The sequence below is a fragment of the Uloborus diversus genome, chromosome 6 (assembly GCF_026930045.1).
Source record: "Uloborus diversus isolate 005 chromosome 6, Udiv.v.3.1, whole genome shotgun sequence".
In the NCBI taxonomy this organism is placed as follows: domain Eukaryota; kingdom Metazoa; phylum Arthropoda; class Arachnida; order Araneae; family Uloboridae; genus Uloborus; species Uloborus diversus.
Window position 1 is genome coordinate 75385563 of NC_072736.1, and position 20521 is coordinate 75406083.

General features: G+C 31.9%; 1 protein-coding gene across 1 annotated transcript in view; it reads right to left on the minus strand.

The window, feature by feature from the left end:
• The window catches only part of LOC129224053 (sialin-like), an 89333-nt gene extending 69198 nt beyond the window's left edge, over window positions 1-20135 (minus strand). Inside the window, exon 1 of the mRNA XM_054858453.1 lies at window positions 19992-20135. The gene's annotated coding sequence lies outside the window, so the exon portion shown is untranslated. The remainder of the gene's footprint in view (window positions 1-19991) is intronic.
• Window positions 20136-20521: the final 386 nt, after the last annotated feature.

The window sequence follows — 20521 nt, forward strand, 5'->3', positions numbered from 1 at the left end:
ATATTACACTTATAAGTAATAGCATGAGGGAAGAGGATTTGTTTTGTGAATTGTGACTATAGGGTCTGGTGGGGGAAAGTGGTCAATGGGGTAAAGTGGTCAGTCGTCAAATAAATGGCTATAGCTTGGAAATAAATGTTCGAATGAATGTGAAAATTTTATTATAGAGTAGGGTAGTTAGAAACTACATTTTGAGTACAAAATTTTACAACTGGCAAAATGTCATTCGGTAAAAAAAAAAATTTTCTGTCAGTATGAAAAGTTTTCAAATCTAAAGACCTCTTTTAACTTCCTTGGGAAATTTTGTTTGTTAGAATTATGAACAGATTGACTGCATAGGAAGCTTCCTACATGTCTCAAGAACTCTTACTCATTAGCAGTTAGCTGAATCTATTTTAGATAATTTTTTAGAACAATTTTAGTGAGATGGGGTAAAGTGGTCATAATATTAGGCTTAACAAGTATTCTTCTTCTAATGTCACTTAATCATTAAGTATAAGGCAGATATGAATTAAATATTAATTTCACTTAATACGTATTGTTTTTTCAGTAAATGGTGTTAAATATACGAGTATATGCGTAAGTATACGCATATACTCGTGTAGGCACGTATATAGACGTATTCACATAAATGCACCAATAAATACATATATGGGTATCTGCAAATATTTAAATTTTCTATACAGATATACATTCGGCTATAACGTATATACTCGTTTGTATATATAAACACTTATATACTCAGGTAGACACTCATATACGCGTACGTACTCGAGTAGACACTTACATACAAGCATATGATACACAAGTGTACAGGGTGAGCTTAAACTTTTAAGCAAATTATTAAAAATGTTAGAGGGGAGGATAAGAAGCAAGAAGCACATAAGGAAACAAACACAATACTGACGCGCTACATGCACGCAAAGCCAGAAACTGATGGATGCAAAACTGATCAAAAATTTATTACACAAAGACAATTTTACACAACATTTTAGGTTTCAAGAAAATTTTAAAGCGATTGATGAAATTTGCAGCCTGCAGCTGTGATATATGTGCGTCACAATCACAAAGCACGCTCTGTTACAATAACGAGACTTTTGAAAAACTTTCATCAGCCGATGCGCCTTTGTTGCGATGCTTGTATTAGAGCTACAGGCCGTAACTTTTAACAACTGCTCTAAATATTCCTTAAAAACTAAAATCTTGGGCAAAATCATCTTTGGGTAACAAATTGGTGATTTGTTTTCCATCCATCAGTTTCTGGCATTGTGTGCATGTAGCGCGTCAGCGAACGTGTTCCTTATAATTCTTTGCTTCTTATCCTCCCCTCTCACATCCCTTACATTTATGCCCAAGAGCTTGTTTTCACTCTGTAGGCACACATGATGTATATAAGCTTGTATACTCGTGTATACATACATGTACTTATGTCTACACGTAAATGTACGTATATACATCTATACAGGTATATAATCATGTTTGCACGTATACATACGTATACGCGTGCTTCACAATGTGAGTAGACACGTACCCCCAAACATACACTGGATGTATCCACGAATTAACTCGTGTATATCCGTTTGTGTATGTACACTTATATATGCGTGTATAAGTCTACTGTACACGTATATACTCATGCATGCACGTATATATTTAAGATACAAGTGCATACACTCATATGATCTTCGTTTACACACATATATACTCGTACATACATGTGACACGTATATACTCGTGTATACACGCATACACTCCGGTAGCCAATCACGTATAAATACCTATATACACGTATATGCTTGAGTAGGCACGTGCATGCATGTATCTGATGCATACATGCATCTACTCATATATGAACGTGCTTACTAATGTTTGCACGACACGTATATACTCGTGTATACTCGCATATGATTGTGCATATACTTGTAACTATAAAAATAAGCGAAATATACAAATATTAGGGTTGTTTATAATGGTTTTGCATCTATTTTTAACTATGACCACTTTACCCCATGCTATGACCACTTTCCCCCACCCCATGGGGTAAAGTGGTCATAAATACAAAGGGAAAAGAAAGTGTTATAATGCTACTTAAATCAATATTTATTTTCCTAAAACTCAATGTACCGTGTTCTTTAATAATGCAATGTAAAATAAAAACAAAAAAAGTTGAAGTGTTTAAAGAATTTATTGCATTTATTATTCACCTAAGTTGAAAACCTACGATTTTATGACCACTTTACCCCACCAGACCCTACTTTTTATTGACACAAAATAAATACTAGCCTATTTAAAACGTTTCTTGGTTATTTTAAAGAGAGGAATCTAAAGGAAATGTGCTTTTTTTGACATAACTTTCTTGCTTCCATTGTTTTTTGACTGTTTCAATCAGGTCAGTCATTTGAAAGATGACTTTCGTGATTAAATTGAAAAACCGACGTAAATAAAGCACAAATTTACACGAAAATACAGCATATAGCTATTTTAAGGCTACAATAATGGAGCCTCTTCATTGGTGTAAAAAACTACGCACACAACCAGAAAGTTGTAGGAGAACTGAACGTCAACCAATTTTGACTTTCGTGTCTCATGAGGTTAGAGAATTGCCTTCGAAGCGCAATGAGGCAAAGCAAGAACTTCCTCTTTAGCTATACTGGCAATAAATTAAGTTATTGGATATTGATTAACTATAGTTACAAAATTTTCTGTTCTTCCTGACTCCAAAAATAGCAGATTAAAACTTACTAAAAAATAAAAACTAGTACCGAGATATTTTGTGAGATAACTTATAACAGAATAAATTTAAAGCTTCGGTCGAAAAAATTTTAATTGTTCTTTACAAACCTAATTATTCTTAACATTAAAACCATTTAATTATCAGTTCTTGTTAACCAATATGTATTTTATACCGTTCTGAGGAAATTCATGTTCAAGAAACTCGACCCCCCAAACGAAATGCTGAAATGCCGCCCCTGCCCCTTATCAAACCTAAATTTTCTTTTTCTTTTTATTTAGGCTTGAATAGCTAAAATCTTTAGGACCCTAACTCACTTAAATTTCTTAAGTTACCTTAAAATTGACTTCATTTTGCCAAAAAAAAAGAGAAAAAAATATCTAGAGAAAACCCAATCCTCCGTTTTCCAAACATTGCCTAAAATTGTAATTTTTAGGTCAGTTTTGAAACTTTCCTGACCCAACGACGCTTTTTCTCCTTCCACTGAGAAAGATCAACTAAAATTGCGTTTTTAAGCCTTCAATTGAGAAAAATTTCTGGAAAGCAATCCAACGAAAAAATAAGATTTTTACTTTACCTGAGCATTTAGAAAAGCTAGATCTAAATAAAAAGAGAAAGATAGAGATAAATTTAAACGGATTAAAGTACGGAAAGTAGTGTTTTCTGGAATTTTTTCTCATGGCGCGGGGCCCGTAGCATTTGCTACTTCTGCTCTATGACTAATCCGGCCCTGGGCAAATGTTGGAATGGGATATTTTCCAAAATTTTAAAAGTATTTTTTTTCTGAAAGAGCATGCTTAAAAACATAGGATCTGACCATTTTTAAATAATATGATTGTGCTTAAAATTTAAAAAAAAAATTACTTAAATCGGTGCATTTCGTATTTTACGCTTCCGCCGATGACATCACAAATGATGAAATACCATTCAATGTTGATTCACAGTGCAAAATATTTAATTCGCATCTTTACTCACGTGTATTGCAAACGATATGGCTGATAGCAAACGTAGAACGTAATTTTAATTCGTTTCTTGATTATCATAACGTGGAAACACAGAAGAAAGATGCGCCAAATAGCATCATTTGTGACGTCATCAAGACCACGCCTTGTTTGAAAAATTGGACATTTTAAACAATTAATTAAAAAATAACTGTTGGGAAAATGAAAGTATTTTCTGGGTCAATGTTATTTTATTTTATTTATTTATTTATTTAATTATTTATTTATTTATTTATTTTTTTTTTGCTTGTTCTATCAATTTCAATGACAAAAAGTACTACTTTTGACTGAAGGAAACAACCCCATTTCGCGCATTGTTTTTTTTTTCGCGCCTTTTTTTCAGCAGAAACGTAAGAAGCAAGCTTGTACAATAGATGAAAAAATGCAAAAAAATTCAAAAAAAAATTGAGGTAGTGCCCTTTACATGCCCACGTCAGAATACATGAGTAGTGCTGTATTAGAAGGTATGCGGCGGTACTGGGTATATAACCTCGTTTATTTCAAGAAATAGAGTAAAACCTTCTGATTTTTATTGAATTTGATGGTTGATATTTTATTTTATTCATTTATTTTTTACTTTCTTCTATATCTAATAAATAGAAGAAAGTATTGGATTCGTGCAAATTTTCGAATTTCGAATTTTGACGGATTCGAACGTTTTGAGGTGTGCTGAGTCCATTTCAACTATTTTTGGAAAATGTCTGTCTGTGTGTGTGTGTGTGTATGTGTGTGTGTATGTGTGTTACGTCTGTGTGTGACCAGTTTTTTGTGGCCGCTCTACAGCAAAAACTACCGCATGAAATCGAACGAAATTTGGTACACATATGTGCCCCTATGTGAACTTGTGCCCATTGGTTTTTGGCGCGAATTCCTCCAAGGGGGGTGGAGCAATGGGACGTTTTTTGAGTTACGCGTGCTTGCTATTCCTCAGGAAGTAACTGGCGGAATCAAACAAAATTTGGTCCACATGTTGCCATCAACAGGAACAGGTGCTGATTCAATTTTGGTGTCAATAACTCAAACGGGGGTTGAGCTATAGAACGTATTTTGTCGTCAATTGTGACTGCTGCATCTCAAGAAATAATGAACGGAATGAAAGAAAAATTTATCGGCAAGTAGCCCTTAGTGGGTATAAGAGCTGATTTTATTTTGGTGTCAACAGCTAGAAAGGGAGTAGCGCAATCGCCCGTTCTTTTTTTCCGTTGTGAGTGCCCTATCTCAAGAAGTAATACTACATTCTGGTTGAAATTTGTTATATATGTTAATCCATATGTAAACAGGCTTTGGTTCAATTTTGACGCCAATCGCTCCAAGAAATTTTGACTTTTTTTTTTTTTTTTGCGAATAAAAATAGATTTATTAGTGCAACAATAAGAAAGATAAATCGTAATAGATTGCTGTCTGCGTATTTCTCGTGATTTTAATTGTATGGAAATGATCAGAAATATTATCTGAATGATTTAAAATTTTTAACTGTTGCCATCTTATGTTTGTTAACAAATAAAATATTTAAGGCTTTTAAAATAACTTTCAATTTTTGCTCTTTGCTTTGCTTTTGCAATAATTCAGACATTGGGATGGTTGTCTAGTTTTTGCATGTGTAATTTTGTTTTTGTTGGGAGTGTTGCATATTGTCAAGCATGGGGAGAGAACAGAAAAAAAATATATATAGAAGAAAGTTTCGTGATGGCCACAACATACTAGTTTCAAATAGTGACGTAAAGAACATCAACCATCAACAAGTGTAGATAGAGGAGAAACCTGGGTACGCTGGTCCGCTTATCCACTTTTCATTTTTATCTCATTAGAAAAATGGATGAATGATTTAATTTTCTACCTCAAATTTCACTAAACACTTTTCATCGTCCCAGATGTTTTTAAAAATGTTCAACTCTAGATTATTTAAGATTAGATTTCTTTTTAAACAGAGCTCTATGTCAAATGAACTATCGTGCCCCATGCCCGTGGTACATTGGTCTGCATTACAAAAACAACTTCTGTCTCAATTTTAATGATGAATATATTATCAATATTTATAACTGACTGATGTTGCTTTGTTTTTAGAATGAAAAAACAAAGTTTAAAGCTCACTATAACATATTTAATTAAACTAAATATTAACTAACCAACTTTAACTTCATATCTTCTAGTTAAAATTTTATTTTTCATTTATTCTTTAAGTTAGGAAGATTTTTAATATTCACACCTAGAATTCGATGCAAAAAAGCTTTTTAACTACATTAGTAAAAATTTTAATACTCTTTAGAATTTTCTAACTTTCAAAAACTTCTGTTAATGCATCAGATATGGAAAACTAGAAAAATTCAGGAAGTTGTTACATTTTAAAAGTAAATAATCGGTTATAATTTTTTGGTAATAGAAATGCATTTTTGATCCAAACTTTGCTTTTGTGTCGTGTGTGTAGTTTTTGGTTATGTATTTCAATGAACAAAAATCCTATAATTATTTTTTTCCCTCAACTTTATTGTTTTAAAAATTGAATATTTGTCAAATGACGTACACAGAGTCACAGGGGCACCCGATGGGAGGATATTATGATCTCCCAAAAATTTCCTTATTCGGCTAATTTTGTCTGACGACTCGGCAAAATTATCAGCATGCGGCAAAAATAGGAGTTCCGCCAAAATCATCATTTTTCGTCAAAATTTAGAGTTTCATTCAGCAAAGCTTTCATTCAGCAGAATTTGTATTCGGCAAAATCATCATCATTGGACAAAATTATCCTTATTCAGTGAAATTTGTGTTCGGCAAAATTATCATCATTCAGCAGAACTATCATCATTCGGCAAAATTATCATTATTCGACAAAATTATCATGATCCAGCAAAAGTTATCATCATTCGGCAAAATTATCGTTCGACAAAATTATCATCATTCGGCAAAATTTGGATTCGACAATATTATCATCGTTGCAGAATTATTATTTATTATTCGACAAAATTATCATCATTCGGCAAAATTATCATTATCATTAGTATTCGCCCAGTGGTCGAAACTCGACCATATTCATAAATGAATATTTGATAAAGCTTGTATGATTTTAACTATTTCCAACGTTTTTATTTCTACTCTTACTCATGTTCACTGTACGTCTGGAAACATGCAATTTTTATATGTGCACGCAATAACAGACAGTAATAATTTATTTCAGTTTTGATTTTTGTCTGTTAATCTCAAAATAAATGGATGAAAAGGAATATTTCGGTAATGGGGTAATTTTCGAAATTTTAAAAGTATTTTTTTTTCTGAAACAGCATGCTTAAAAACATAGGTTTTAACTATATTTTAAATAATTTGAAAAAATTGTTATATTTTTTAACAATTATTTTAATCGGTGCACAGATTGAAATTCATTTTTTACGCTTCTGCACATGTCATCAAAAGCGATGAAATGCCGTTCACTGATGCCGTTAGCGCACAGCGAAAAATATCATAACCTGGAAACGTGATTGACAGCAAATCATAAACATATAGCGCTGATATAGAGTAGCGCGCCAAAGTACAGTACTTGTAACGACGATCACGCTTTATTTCCAAAATCAAACATTTAAAAAATATATATAAAATAACGTTATTTCATTTGCTTATTCTATCATTTCAGTGACTAAAAGTAGTATTTTTGACTGAAGAAAACAACACCATTGAGAAATTGGTGTGGTCGTCAAATTCTTGGCTTGAATAATTTTATTTTGGATATCATGTTGCTTTTGTTTACGTATGCAAAGGAAATAAATTCTTCGCGCTGGCATTCGAAACAAAAAATGTGACGCCAATGGATAAAAACCGCCAATTATCTAATTTTCGAAATCTTCCTGTATAAAATGAAGCATCAAAACTCAGTTTATACGTAAAACTTCTGTGTGAACAATATTACTTATAAAACGTCTACTATTACTGAGTAAGTTGCTTATTCGTCATTAGAAATATAAATTTCCAAGTACCAAATAAACGAACTCGACTCGTGGCAACATATAATTGTCCATTCGAAAACACTGGACCGGCAACAGTAGTACAATTTTTAAAAAGAGGTCGTCTTTGAGATTCGTTTATTGTTAAGGGCGCTGCATAACTGATGTCATACTAAATTAACAAATTAAATTTACGAATATTTTTAAAATAATTTTTTGACTTTGTTTTTATTGAAGTTTAACTTGAAGTTAATCTGTCGTACAATGATTTGAAATAATCGTTTTGACTTAGAGGCGGTAATAGCGCTTTACCCTTATGGCAACAGGAAGTAAATGCGTTCCTATTACCTAAAGTCACTTCAGACTCGAAATGTTTTGCATTGCAAAACCTGCATTGTAAATCCATCATTCCGCAGTCATAACTATTGAAAGTTCTTGGAATGGCGTTCAGTGCGCATTTAAATGTAGCTCGCAAACTAATTTCATTATTTTCTGTATTATTTATACTATTACGTGAGTAATTATTCCTGCTTCTTTGTCTCGTACTTCGACCTGTTAATGTTCTACATCGAGGCATAATGACAGTCAATGTTCATAGTACAGAAATATAAATTAAGGCATTTTTTAAAATAAAAGATATAAGATTTTTGAGCAATTAGAGTAGGTATTGATAAAAGTTTGCTACGTAAATACTCTATTTTGAAGGATAGTGGAAATAAGTGAGAAAACCTCAATGTGTAAAAGCAAGGCTTCACTCGATACGCGTCTCATCAGGCTCAGTCATTTCTCAAAAGATCAAAAGCGCCGACTTGCCCGCAAGAGTGCGCTGTAGTATAACCGGGCGATCCTTTGTTTACATTATAGTGCCTAGAAGAGCTCTTTCTAGGCACTATAGTTTACATTAGTTAACGTATTATTTCTGCTGTTAAAAGATAGGTTTTTTCTATCTTTAACGTAAAATTTCATTGATATGAGTTAACCGATGAGTAGAACAGGGCGAATTGATGCCGGAACTGCGTATCAGTTCTATTTTTCAGGAATTTTTTTTTTCTTTTCACGTAAAGCTGGTCCCAACTCTACATTCAACTATTTCTCATTGACTTTCGCTTCTGGCAAAATATACGGATTCATCCCTGAATCTTATGTCTTATTTTAAATTAAATTAAATAAATACTATTTGCATTATTTTGGGATTACGCAGGGCCTGATTACCGCATAGGCATCCTGGGCTTGAGGCCCCCTCTTCCTTAAGGGCCCAAATGTTTTTAAAAACTTATGAGTCGCAATGAAAAATCATGTATTTTTGTGAAAATAATCAAATTCTTCTTTTGGATAAATGTTAAACATTATTTTAACATTATTTCGCTTTGACTGAAAGTGATGAATACAAGGGCGCCTTCAAAGCATTGTGAGCCTTGGGCCTCACGTTTAGCTATTCGGGCCCTGGGATTACGTCTAACATTTTTGAGACATTTAAGGGGGTCCAGGACACAAAAATCCTCAAATTTTGCAATTTTTTTTTTATAATTTGAAAAATTGCTCCTTTTTTTCTGCTTAAGAGGACGTTTGAGTCTTGTTTCTACCTTAAATGGAACGAAAGTTATAGCTATTTTTGTTGTATGCATCTAACGAATGTGTACATAACTTTGAAACTTTAAACGCGTTTTTCTCCATGATGCATTTTTTCCCGATTTCTTGCATTCAAGCTCTTATAAGTCAAGAACCGATAGAGATAAAGTAATGAAACTTGGAGCATATCTTTTTCAAGCAATTTACTTTAATTTTTATTCGGCGAATTTAAAAAAAAACGTTTACTGCAAAAATTATGATTTTTTAAAAAAAAAGTATCTTCGAATTTTTCGAAATTTTTCTTCAAATATTTTTTATTTTTTATTGAATCAATATTTTTAAAATCGCAGAATAAAAATTAAAGCTTAGATATTTGTGCATACTTTTTTGAAAAAAAATTTAAAATTGACCAACAATATTTTGAGTTATAGCAATTTAAAGCAACCCCATTTTTTTTTTTGAAAAAAACTAATTAAATTTAAATAAAAAAAAATTTTTTTTTCATATTTATGTTATGATTTTGCTTATTAAATAAATGATGAATCAGTTCAAAAAATTTCAAAACTATAAAGTACATAATAAAAAACTTTTCAAAATGTGTCCCGGACCCCCTTAAGGTGAGTTGATATCGAGAACGGTTTAAACATTACTCTTCTAGGAAGGAATCCTTGCTGTTTAAAAATTATATTGTATTTTACTGCATATTTAAAAGAGGTATTTAATGGCACAATCGCAAAGATTTTGACAATAATCATTTTATTTCACAATATCGATATGAATGCAATACATATTTTCTCTTTGGATATTATTTCGTTACAGGCAAGTAACTTGACTTGGTGAGTTTTCTCTCTACCTTGCCGAAAACTGAAAAAAATTACACTTACATCATCGACGGCGAAAATTAAAAAGTAAAGATTGCATCTTCATAACCATGTTATGATTGCTCCTTTTTCTAATTTTAAAAATTTACACACCTTCAATTTCTATTTATGACTCAGTTCACTTATTCAGCTGATTATGTCACATAATGATGGAGAACTTAAATTGATTTGGCGAAATGTTTTAACGAGATTTCTGATGTTATTTTAAAAGCTCGTTTTTTATTTGGCGAATTTATTTTACTTCGTTTTGATTAAAAATCCAAGAAAAAGGCAAAATATCATATTGTTTCGACAAATAAATAAATTAGATCACCGAAAAGCATTCAAAGTTTTGTTACATAATCCTCCCATTAAATGAAATGAGACACCAAACGACATTAAAAGTAACGACATTCCAGTAAAATGTAAAATAATCCGCTAAACAAATTATGTTTGACAGTTAAAAAAAAGCTTCATTTTATTGAAACCAAAAAAAAAAAAAAAAATATGGGGCAACAAATAAAATGAAAAGTAATCGTCCAGATTTGAAATGCATCGTGACGCACATAATGTAATCTTTTAGCGTCAGAAAATTTGACAAAAATTTGGTAACATTTCTTGCCATTTAATACATTAAAATCAAGGGGTAATTATTCGGCGCGAACATGGCGAAAACTTTTTCTATTGCTAAAATTGCTGCCGAAAATGTTTATTCTTCTAACATTTCAATGGAACTTTTGTTGTTTTTAATTAATTGATATATTTATTTGGCGAATTATTTTACACTTTAAATGATCTTCAACTAGATTACCATAACGTGGGTGCTTTTTAATACTGTTTAATATAGAAAATTATATAATTTTGCAAAATTTTTTAAAACGCGCCAAATGTTTCACGTATGTTAATTTTTTCAATAATTTTTACTATATTGATGCTTTTTTTCTAAAAGCTGGAAAATAGGTATGTAAAAATCTTTTAATAAAAAGCTGCCATCTTTTCATTTTTTGAAATTTTTATTGGCATGTTTTTCCTGGTCAACTCATTGTTGTTTTAATGTTCTTGTTCTTTAACATACAACGTTCTCCTTAAAGACATAAATTGTAATGCATAATGATCGATACTAACGATCAGTTTCATGGATAAAATTTTATTTGATATGTTTTCTACAAATTTTTCTCTTAAAATAATTGTATATCTGTGCATTTTTGGTGCATTTTGTTAGTTTTTATTGTGAAGAAATAAAAATATCAAATTGAGTTATTCACCTGTTTTAGAATATGTCTTTAAAAAATAACTGATTTAAGGTTCAACTTCAAAGTTTAAAAAAAAAATACTGAAAGCTTTTTGAATGTTTCCATAAATATATTTATCAGTTGTGCTTGAGGAAGCATATGTAATTAATTCTTGCATAATAAAACTAAAAAAATATTTTTCGCCAATTCAATTTATTGAGCATAGTTCATATGTTTAAAAATCAGTATGGACTCGTGCGTAAGATGTAATATTTGTTTTTATGATATTGCGCATATCATTCAGGAGAAAATTTTCAATGAACTTTTTTGTAAATTTAAAACAGAAATTATCCCCCCCCCCAAAAAAAAACAGCATAACCAAAACATTTTACTCACATACGTTTTCAAATGGCAAACTTCTTTTTCGTTCGTTTGAAATTGTTATTTAATGTATAAATTAAAATAAATAAGACAGGATCAATATTCAATATTACTAACTCATATTTATATTTATTGAAGTTTTGTGGTTACATCACTCAAATAATTTTGAAAATGCTTCATGCGAAAAATGGAATAGTTTGTCACAAAAAATTTTTCATTAACAGAATTTTATATTGACTTAATTAGTACTAGATAAACACCTTCCTCAGCTTATTATACTCATGTGATTTTGTTTTGAAACTTAATATTTCTTGAAAACAAAGTTACATATTTTTTCACTTTTAACCTAAAATAGCTTTTCAAACATTTTTCTTGAAGAAGAAAAAAATCCGCTTTAAAATTAAATCAAACAGTTTTGAACTCAATTTTGAATTCACTTTAAAAATAAAATTATCTGATGTTTATATTGTTTAAGTTGCCTTAAAATCAAACAGATGTCGCTGGAGTCTGACCAGGTTTTTTGTTTGACTGATTGGTTTCATACTACAACTTTTATTGAAATGACTGAGCCTGATAAGACGCGCATCGAGCCTTGGTAAAAGAAAAACAATATAGTGAAATTTTTGAAGAAAAGTTTAGAGAATGTTTAATTTAAACTGGTATTCGGAACTCCAGCGCTCGAATACGCTACCTTGCGGTGATTTACAAAACTGCCGATGGAACTAAAACATTGCCACGTTTTAGTTCCATGTGTGTCTGTTGACGTAAACACAGGCAGTTTGTTCTGAGTATTTATTAACGCAATCGATGTGTCTTAGTTTGCTTTCAGCTACAGAAATTAATTCGTCCCCTAAGAGTATTCTCGAGCTTCTCAAAATAATGTTAGTTTTCCTTATTTCTTTCAAAAAAGTATTAAATGGTGGACGCGTAAACAAGAAAACTCTGGATTAACAAAATTGGATAACGTTATACCAGGTAAAAAATTTTATTGTATGAATTTGTAAGAATATGAGTTTTTTTTAATCTTAAATTAATTTAACTAATCATATTTTACAGCAGCATTTAGTCGGAATGGACAGTATGCAAAATATTTTCTTGGATTTATTATCGTAAGAATTTACTTTATTCCTTTTATTCTCAGCTGAAAGGTTTCGCCAAATTTGTTTAGGGTTATAATTTTGGTATTGTGCGAGCAAAGTAGCCTTGGCGAGATTTCGCGTTTTTAGTTAAACCATTTTTAATTTTTATCATGAGTGGAATAAAATGGTAGTAAGATTACAGAATTCGATAAGTGAAAAGAAATAATGGTCAATCAACTGAAAAGAAAACTACCACCATATATCCGTGAGAATTTTGTTGATGATTTGCATAACATGACACAATTAAATCGTAACTCAGAAATTAGAAAAATCGAAACAGAAAAATTTTAAATGAACCGATTCGGGAATTCGAGAGAAATAACTCAGCTACAAATGGAAAAAAAAATAAGCGCTAGCCAAGCAAGGCAAAGAAGTATCATCTTCTTTCGATAATAATTTGTAATGTCATATTGAATTTTCTAGCATTAATTGTTGTTCTTGTCAGGCCACAATTATTTAGTTTTATCAAGAATTGATAAATATCGAATTCAACATCATATAAATAGCTGCTTAGAACTACGAACTACGTAGTTTGCATTAATGTTTGACGTTTAGTAATGCTTCTTGAATTCTCATTTCTTTCTACGTGGGCCAGAATATCCACAAGGCTTTGAAAATTAATTTAAAAAGAATAAAGCGAAAAAATCATACGTACGAACAAAAATCACAACACTTTTAGCATTTTCTTCGTTACCATGTGCGTTTGTTTTAGTTTTCAATTCCGCCATTAGACAGTGACTTCAGTGCCCCCTACAGTTCGTTGGAGTTGCGAATTTTGGTTTGATTGCCAAATTTTAGACAACAGCCGTTTAGATCTGAAACTATGAGCAAGGCCGAAATACATTAGCTGTAAAATCCTTAACAGTATCAACAGTCCAAAAATAGCAATTTTGAAAATGTTGCAAAGCCTCAAGAATAAAAATGAATGCACGAATTTCAGTTCGTCACGCTCAAGCTAAAAATGGCGAGACAATATTATCGAGAAATTTCTTCACGCTAAGTCGCGTAAAAAATTGAATAAAAATGAATTTTCCCTAACTTATAATTGCTTCTTGCTCATTTTCTAGTCATCGTAGCAGGATTTTGTTTTTTTTTTCCGTAACGGGGGGTAAACGTTTTTTGAAGTATTTTTCACGAGCTTTCCAACCATGCCAAGCTCGAAGCATTAAAATGCATTTTTCGTGCAGAAAAAGCGGTTAAAAAGGAATTAAAACAATGTTTCACGCTTCCAACAATGAATTTCAACAATGGAAAAGAGATAAAATTAAAATTTTTGAGTCTCGCTAACTAAAAAACGCTTATAACTTTTTTTTTCTAGTGGATTTAGGTTATTGGACCTTGGGCGCCTTGACCCTTTCTTCGTTAGGAGCATTTTTCAAAAACCTTTCCAGCCATATCGAATTCGAAAAAAATTGAACCATCCGTTCGCGTAGAAAGAGACATTTAAGACAAAAATGCGTTTTTTATTTAATATCTCCGTTAATTAGCGTTCGATTTCAAAAAATTTTATTGATGACACTAAAACTCGGCAATAGCTACTAAACAAAAAAAAAAAGAATGAAGGAAATCGGTTCACAAATAGAGGAGGAATCGGTACCGAAAGAAAACGGCTTGCCAATTAATATATAAAGATTCGTCGAAATAGGGAGTTCCATTTGGCAAATTAGGACTTTCCGCCCTCCCAAAAATTTACCTCTGGACGTACACCCGCAAATTCGTTGAAAAAAAGTCACGTATTCACAGATGCCAAAAGCGTTTTCGCAAGACATGTTCTTTGCATTGGCTATAACTTTTTAAGAAAGTCTTTTTGTTTTTACTCTTGTTGTAAAAATCTTCAGGAGCGAATCCAATATTATTTACACAAGTCAATGTTACAAATTTGTGCCTTAGAGCCAGACTTACGTCAGTCACATAATCGCCACTTTACAGGAGATAGGAAAAACATTTGTCTGGCGCATGCAAATGATAGGACAAGCGCTCTTTTAATACTGGCCAATTATTTTTACTTTTTTAATCATTTGGAATCAAATTTATATTTTATCGGGACGTGAAGTAAACCAGCTGGGACACCGGAATTTTTTCTAAAAATCGGGCCTGTCCTGGTCAAACTGGGACGTCTGCCAAGCCTATATAAGCGTAATTAAAATAAATATTTATTAATAGTATTAAAGTTGTTATAAGCAGTCCACGTTTTCCGTGGTCCAACAAGCTCCGAATGCCCCTACCTGTTTTTTTTTTCTAACATAATTCACATCATTATTTTTTAACTACTTACTTATTATAAGTTTATTACAGTTAATAGACGAATATACATCTCGTCCTGCTTTACGGAATGTATTTTCAAGTATTTATTTTTCACATTTCAATTCAAGATACCCTTCATCTGCTTTCTAAAGTTTCAACGCTAACCCTCATATTTTTTTTGAATTTATATATCGTATACTTTCTGCTACTTTCACGACTACAGCACGATGCATAAGTAAAATCTCTTTTCATTTTATCTTGAGTCGACTAGTCTGACAAGTTAACTTTTCTACCAAGTTACCCAATTTATGGTGTGTTAATATAATTTATAGTGTCTCATCGCGTACAATAAAGCTTCATTACAGATGACGCTGGCTAGAAACAGGAATTATTACTTCCTGTAGCGAATTAATTTGTTTTTCTGAGTAAAGCATGCCCCAAATACTTGACGCATGTTCAAATACTAAAAATGGTTCTAAAATAAAGTCTGTAAAAAACTATCCCTCCCACATCTTTTTTTTTTTTTTTTTTTTTTTTTTTTTTTTTTTTAATGTTTTGTTTCACAGTTAGAGAAAAATCATGTGGCAATTTATAATTCCTTTCGTACCTTTAACTCCATTTTTTTTCTTTTACAGAACTCAGTTTTTTTAATTGCAGTGGTGCCCACCTAGAAGGAGTCATAGCATAGCACAGACTGCGCCATTGAAATTTTTATTGTGTTAATTTGAAATGTTTTGATTAATCTAAACGGGGTGTGTTAATATTTAAAAACGTAGGTCCAAGTTTGGAAGGGTATTTTTCACTTTTTTTTTTGAGGGGGGGGGGGGCTCTTGCTTTAAGGGTGGGGTCTTCGCGACATTTAGGGGGGTGCGCCCTTCCTCTAAGGGGAGTGGGCACTTGTGTTAATTGAAGTGCACGGGATCATAAAAAGTAGTCAAATTGAACGGATTCTAACTTGGGGGAATTAAGGTCATCTCAAAAGGTCATTTGTGAAAACTTCGATAGCTAGTAGAAATGGACGCCTATTGAATAAGAGTTTCATGTTCATCTTTTGTTAGTGGAGCGGAATCATGCTCATCGAATGTTGGTGGCTTGAACTCGCAGTTCATGAATAAATATAATGCATCACAAATGTAACTGTATCATGACTAATGAATGACTGCTAGTTTTTTCATGCGACTATTATGCAACTGACGTAACGAGTTGAGAAATGTTAAATTGATGATAAAAAACAACAGATTATATGGCACTTGGGAAGAGCCAGAAGATACCCGATCTGCTATGAGTTCATGAAGGTCAGAAATAATGAAGGACGTTAAAAGTTCCTCGGATTGCTTTTTCAGCCAGATAAATTTATTTTCTTGTGTATGGGGGAAAAAACAGAGAGACAGTGAAAACGAAGGTCAATTTAATCAGCATTCATTGCAGACAATTAATTAAAAAGAAAGTGCACTTGATTATATTAAATGATCGTGACAAACAGCTATGTGACTATGTCATTCAAGCACTCAAAAAAAGGCGAATGCATTCCCCAAACGCAAAATATTTCCCCCTCCTTGTCTTTCTTACACTTGAACTTCTCATACTTTTTCTGGCTCTACTCTTTTTTCAAGAACCGAACTTACTTCTTTTTTCAGTCTAAAGTAGCTGTATCGTTTTTCGTGATGGACTTTGAATGTAATTAATTGAACAGTGTAGGAGCTAAATTTCAACACAATCAAAGTGCAGTCAGATTTCGCAAAGAAGATTTCGAAGATCAAAGGTGCACTCACCCCCTAAATACCAATGCGCCCAGTCCCCCCCCCCCCAATAGAAAGAAAAAATACCCATCAAAACACTTTTCCCCTAAAAGTTTCACTGGCGTAGACTAAAACCATGACCCCCTCTCCCTAGGTTGTCACCCCTGGCTATTTAAAGGGTATTTTTCGAACAATTTAAAATTTCAACATTCACGACAACGCGATAAATTACTTTTTGGCACCAAAACTTTAAAAAAATGTGCACAGTCTGAATATATTCTTTTTTTTTTTTTTTTTTTTTTTCAAGAATTAAAGTTGTTTATCTATAAAAATCAAATTACCATATTTCGTAGACTAAACATTTGACGCAAGTCAGAGATAAATATGACTGAATCAAAATGTACTAAATTCAAAGCGCAAATGCTTTCATTAGGGCTGTGGAGTTGGAGGGAAGATTACAGACTCCCGACTTCTAGGGCCGTCGATTCCGACCCCGACACTTGTATCCCCAAATCTTTTTTTTTTTTTTTTTTTTTGGATGACAAAAATTATTTAAGTGAAAATTTATTATTTTTTTTTATTTATTTTCTTAAGTATATTTATTATTATTATTTGTTATTTATTGTCGATTGGGTGGGGGTAAAATCCGGCGCTTTTTAAATTTTACCCTGAAAAAAGAGCTTGACCAAAAAAATTTTCTTAATAAAATGCATTTATTGTGATGAGCTTTTTATTTCTAATTCTTTCTTTTCTTTTTAAAAGCGATTTAAGAAATTGTTTATGAAAAAATTATATTAACTACATTATTTCTACTTTACACTTTATTTGTCCTACTTTATTTGTTCATTGTATTATTTTTGATCGATTTCATGAGATGAGTGAGGAATATCTTGTTTCTAGAAATCAGATTTAAATGTTATATAAAGGTACGTTCGGCATAATTTGCAGTCTAAGCAAATTAAGCGAATATTGATTAGACACTAGAAAGTTGATGTTGGTATACGGGAACGCAGGGCTGCCCGCCTGGGGGGGGGGGGCGATCATGGCACAGACTGCGCCACTGAAATTTCTAGGGAGTGTTTTTAGGGGTATTTTTCTATTGGGAGCGGGCTCTTGCTTTGGGGGGGGGGGGGGGTCTTCGCGATATTTAGAGGGGATGCGCTCTTACTCTTGGGGGGGGGCACCCCTGTGGAAACGTAGACACGTTTAGTTCTGAAAGGAGTTATTTTTGCTATCAATGTAGGAAAGTTTTTGTAAGTTTTATTTTTTTTTAAATTTAAGGTATCAATTACTGCTCAATAATCAATATCACTGCATTAATTTAAAGCGGAAACTTTTTTAATTGCATGCATATAATATTCTTCATTTCATTAATAAATTTTGTGCAACTTTTGACTCTTGATTTAAAAATAACTCGGGACATGTTGATGGGGTACAGTGGGACAGTACCTCTAACATTCCCCACTGTAAACTAAACATTTTAGAATAATGCAAAGTAAATATATTTTTGAACATTTAGGTGAAAATTAAATTATTAATAACCATTGATTTTAATGAAATTTTATTTAAACTGAATTTCTGATGGCATTTACGTAAACTAAAAAGTGCATTCTGTAGCCCATTTACCTACTGATACTATTATATACACTAAAGAATTTTATTACAAACTGTAATCTGAGTACATTGTTGTTATTGAGTACATTGTTGGTTATTAGTGTTATTATTTTTTGTGTGTGTTACCTACCATATAATAATGCCCTGGAATGACGAAAACCTATGACTTGTGGCAGCTCAAAAAAAAAAAAAAAAGGAATAGAATATAATTTTTTGGAGATTTTCGATGTGTTTCTTGATTAAACTGAAGTCTTGATTATCTTTTACAATCTATCATTCTGATTTTCTTATACTTTAATGATTTGTTTTATGTTATTATTTTTAATTCATCAACGTTGTTTTACAAATAATTTTTTGGTTCTCACATGTGCTTTATCATTATAACTATTTTTAAATTTTGTCGTGTAAAAACTGCTTTCACATGTTTTGTGTACTTTGTGCATATATCTCAAACTATTTTTAATAATGATAATATGGTGTTGTAATATAGCCGATTTTTAAGAGCCTTTCCTATTGTCCCATTGCAGGGAAGCTCCGAACTTAAATTTTGCAAGAGGGGAAATTTGCAATTTACTGAACGTACGTCCGAATTTTACCCGATTTAAAATACGAGCATGCTACCTACAATTTATGCATCAAACGATTTACCCTACTTTTGGCGATATTTAAAATTTCCTCACCCGTTAAATACAGCAAAAGCTAAACTTTGAACTGAAAAACAGGAGGGAGGGTGTAAATTTCGTGTCGGCCAAAAGTAGGGATCACTTAACAAACATTAGGCATCATTGTTTTAAAAAAAGTAAACACACACGCTTTGCTGAATCATCAAAGTTCGTCGAATGAGGAAATTTTTGGGGAGGTCATAGCAACCTCCCATGGGGGCCACTGCTTTAATGGCAAACAATCCAAAACATACTTTTTATTAAAAAACAAATTAATCAAATAGCGACAAGTTGTTTTCCTCCCAATAATACATAAAAAAATTTCCCCCAAGTCCCTATTTTAATATTCCGTAAACTATTTAATACTGCATTAATTTGCAAACTGTGAGGTTTTGTTCAATATTTGCAGTGTATAATCAAATCTTAAACGTATTACAATTCTAACGTACAATTCAATTAACAATTGTCATTTTTAATAATAACTGATCATTTTAAACAATATTCGTTAAAACACCACTTCGTAATGCAATGTTTTAATTCGGTATTTGTTGTTTTAATATTTTACCTCAAATTTAAGAAATTTTAAATATTATTTAAAATATTAAATCACAATTTATGAGCTCGTTTCAAATTAGCTTAGATTAAGTTTTCAGAAATATATTTTTGCCAGAAAAATAACTATCAATTTATGAGTTCCACCAAATTTGCTTTAAATTAGAAACTTAAATAAAAGTCACATGCAAAATTTCTATTTTGGTAACTACCTAATTTGGTGAATGACATATTCAAAATGCTGCTGAGCAAACGATTGAATTTTAACAAAACATTTTTGCCTTAATTACAAACAGGAAATTCAATTGAAAAGTAAATCCTACATTCAATCTACTTACTTTTAAGATGATGCACAACCAACAAGTCGAAGAGCTGTTTCTGTTGGCTTCGTTTCAAACCATCCTTTTGCTTCCATTGCGAATAAGCCGTCGAATAACATTTTTATTTATAGGACACACTTATCATGTTTAATCAACCTTTCTCTTGTTATATCACACTAGCGCCGTGTATCTTTTATTTATTTGTAAGTTTATTTTTCCGGATTCGTCATAATGAAACACTTTCGCCATTATTATTATTTACTTTTCTTAAAACTACGGTTTAATCTAAACTGGGGACTAAAGTTCCTTCTTCTGGCTTCTAGAAGAGTATTTTTAATCCTCCAGAAATGAGTGATCTGAGAGCTCGTAGTGTGAGGATTTTTCTCTCGCATACCACCTATTTCCCTTAAACACTGTTTAGTTAGTTTTTTTTGATTAAAAATACAGTTAACTCCTGATTATCCGTGGAATAGGGTGGCACGGTAACCGCGGATAACCGGAAACCACGGATAATTCTCATATATAAATAATAGCCGATGAGCGAGTAA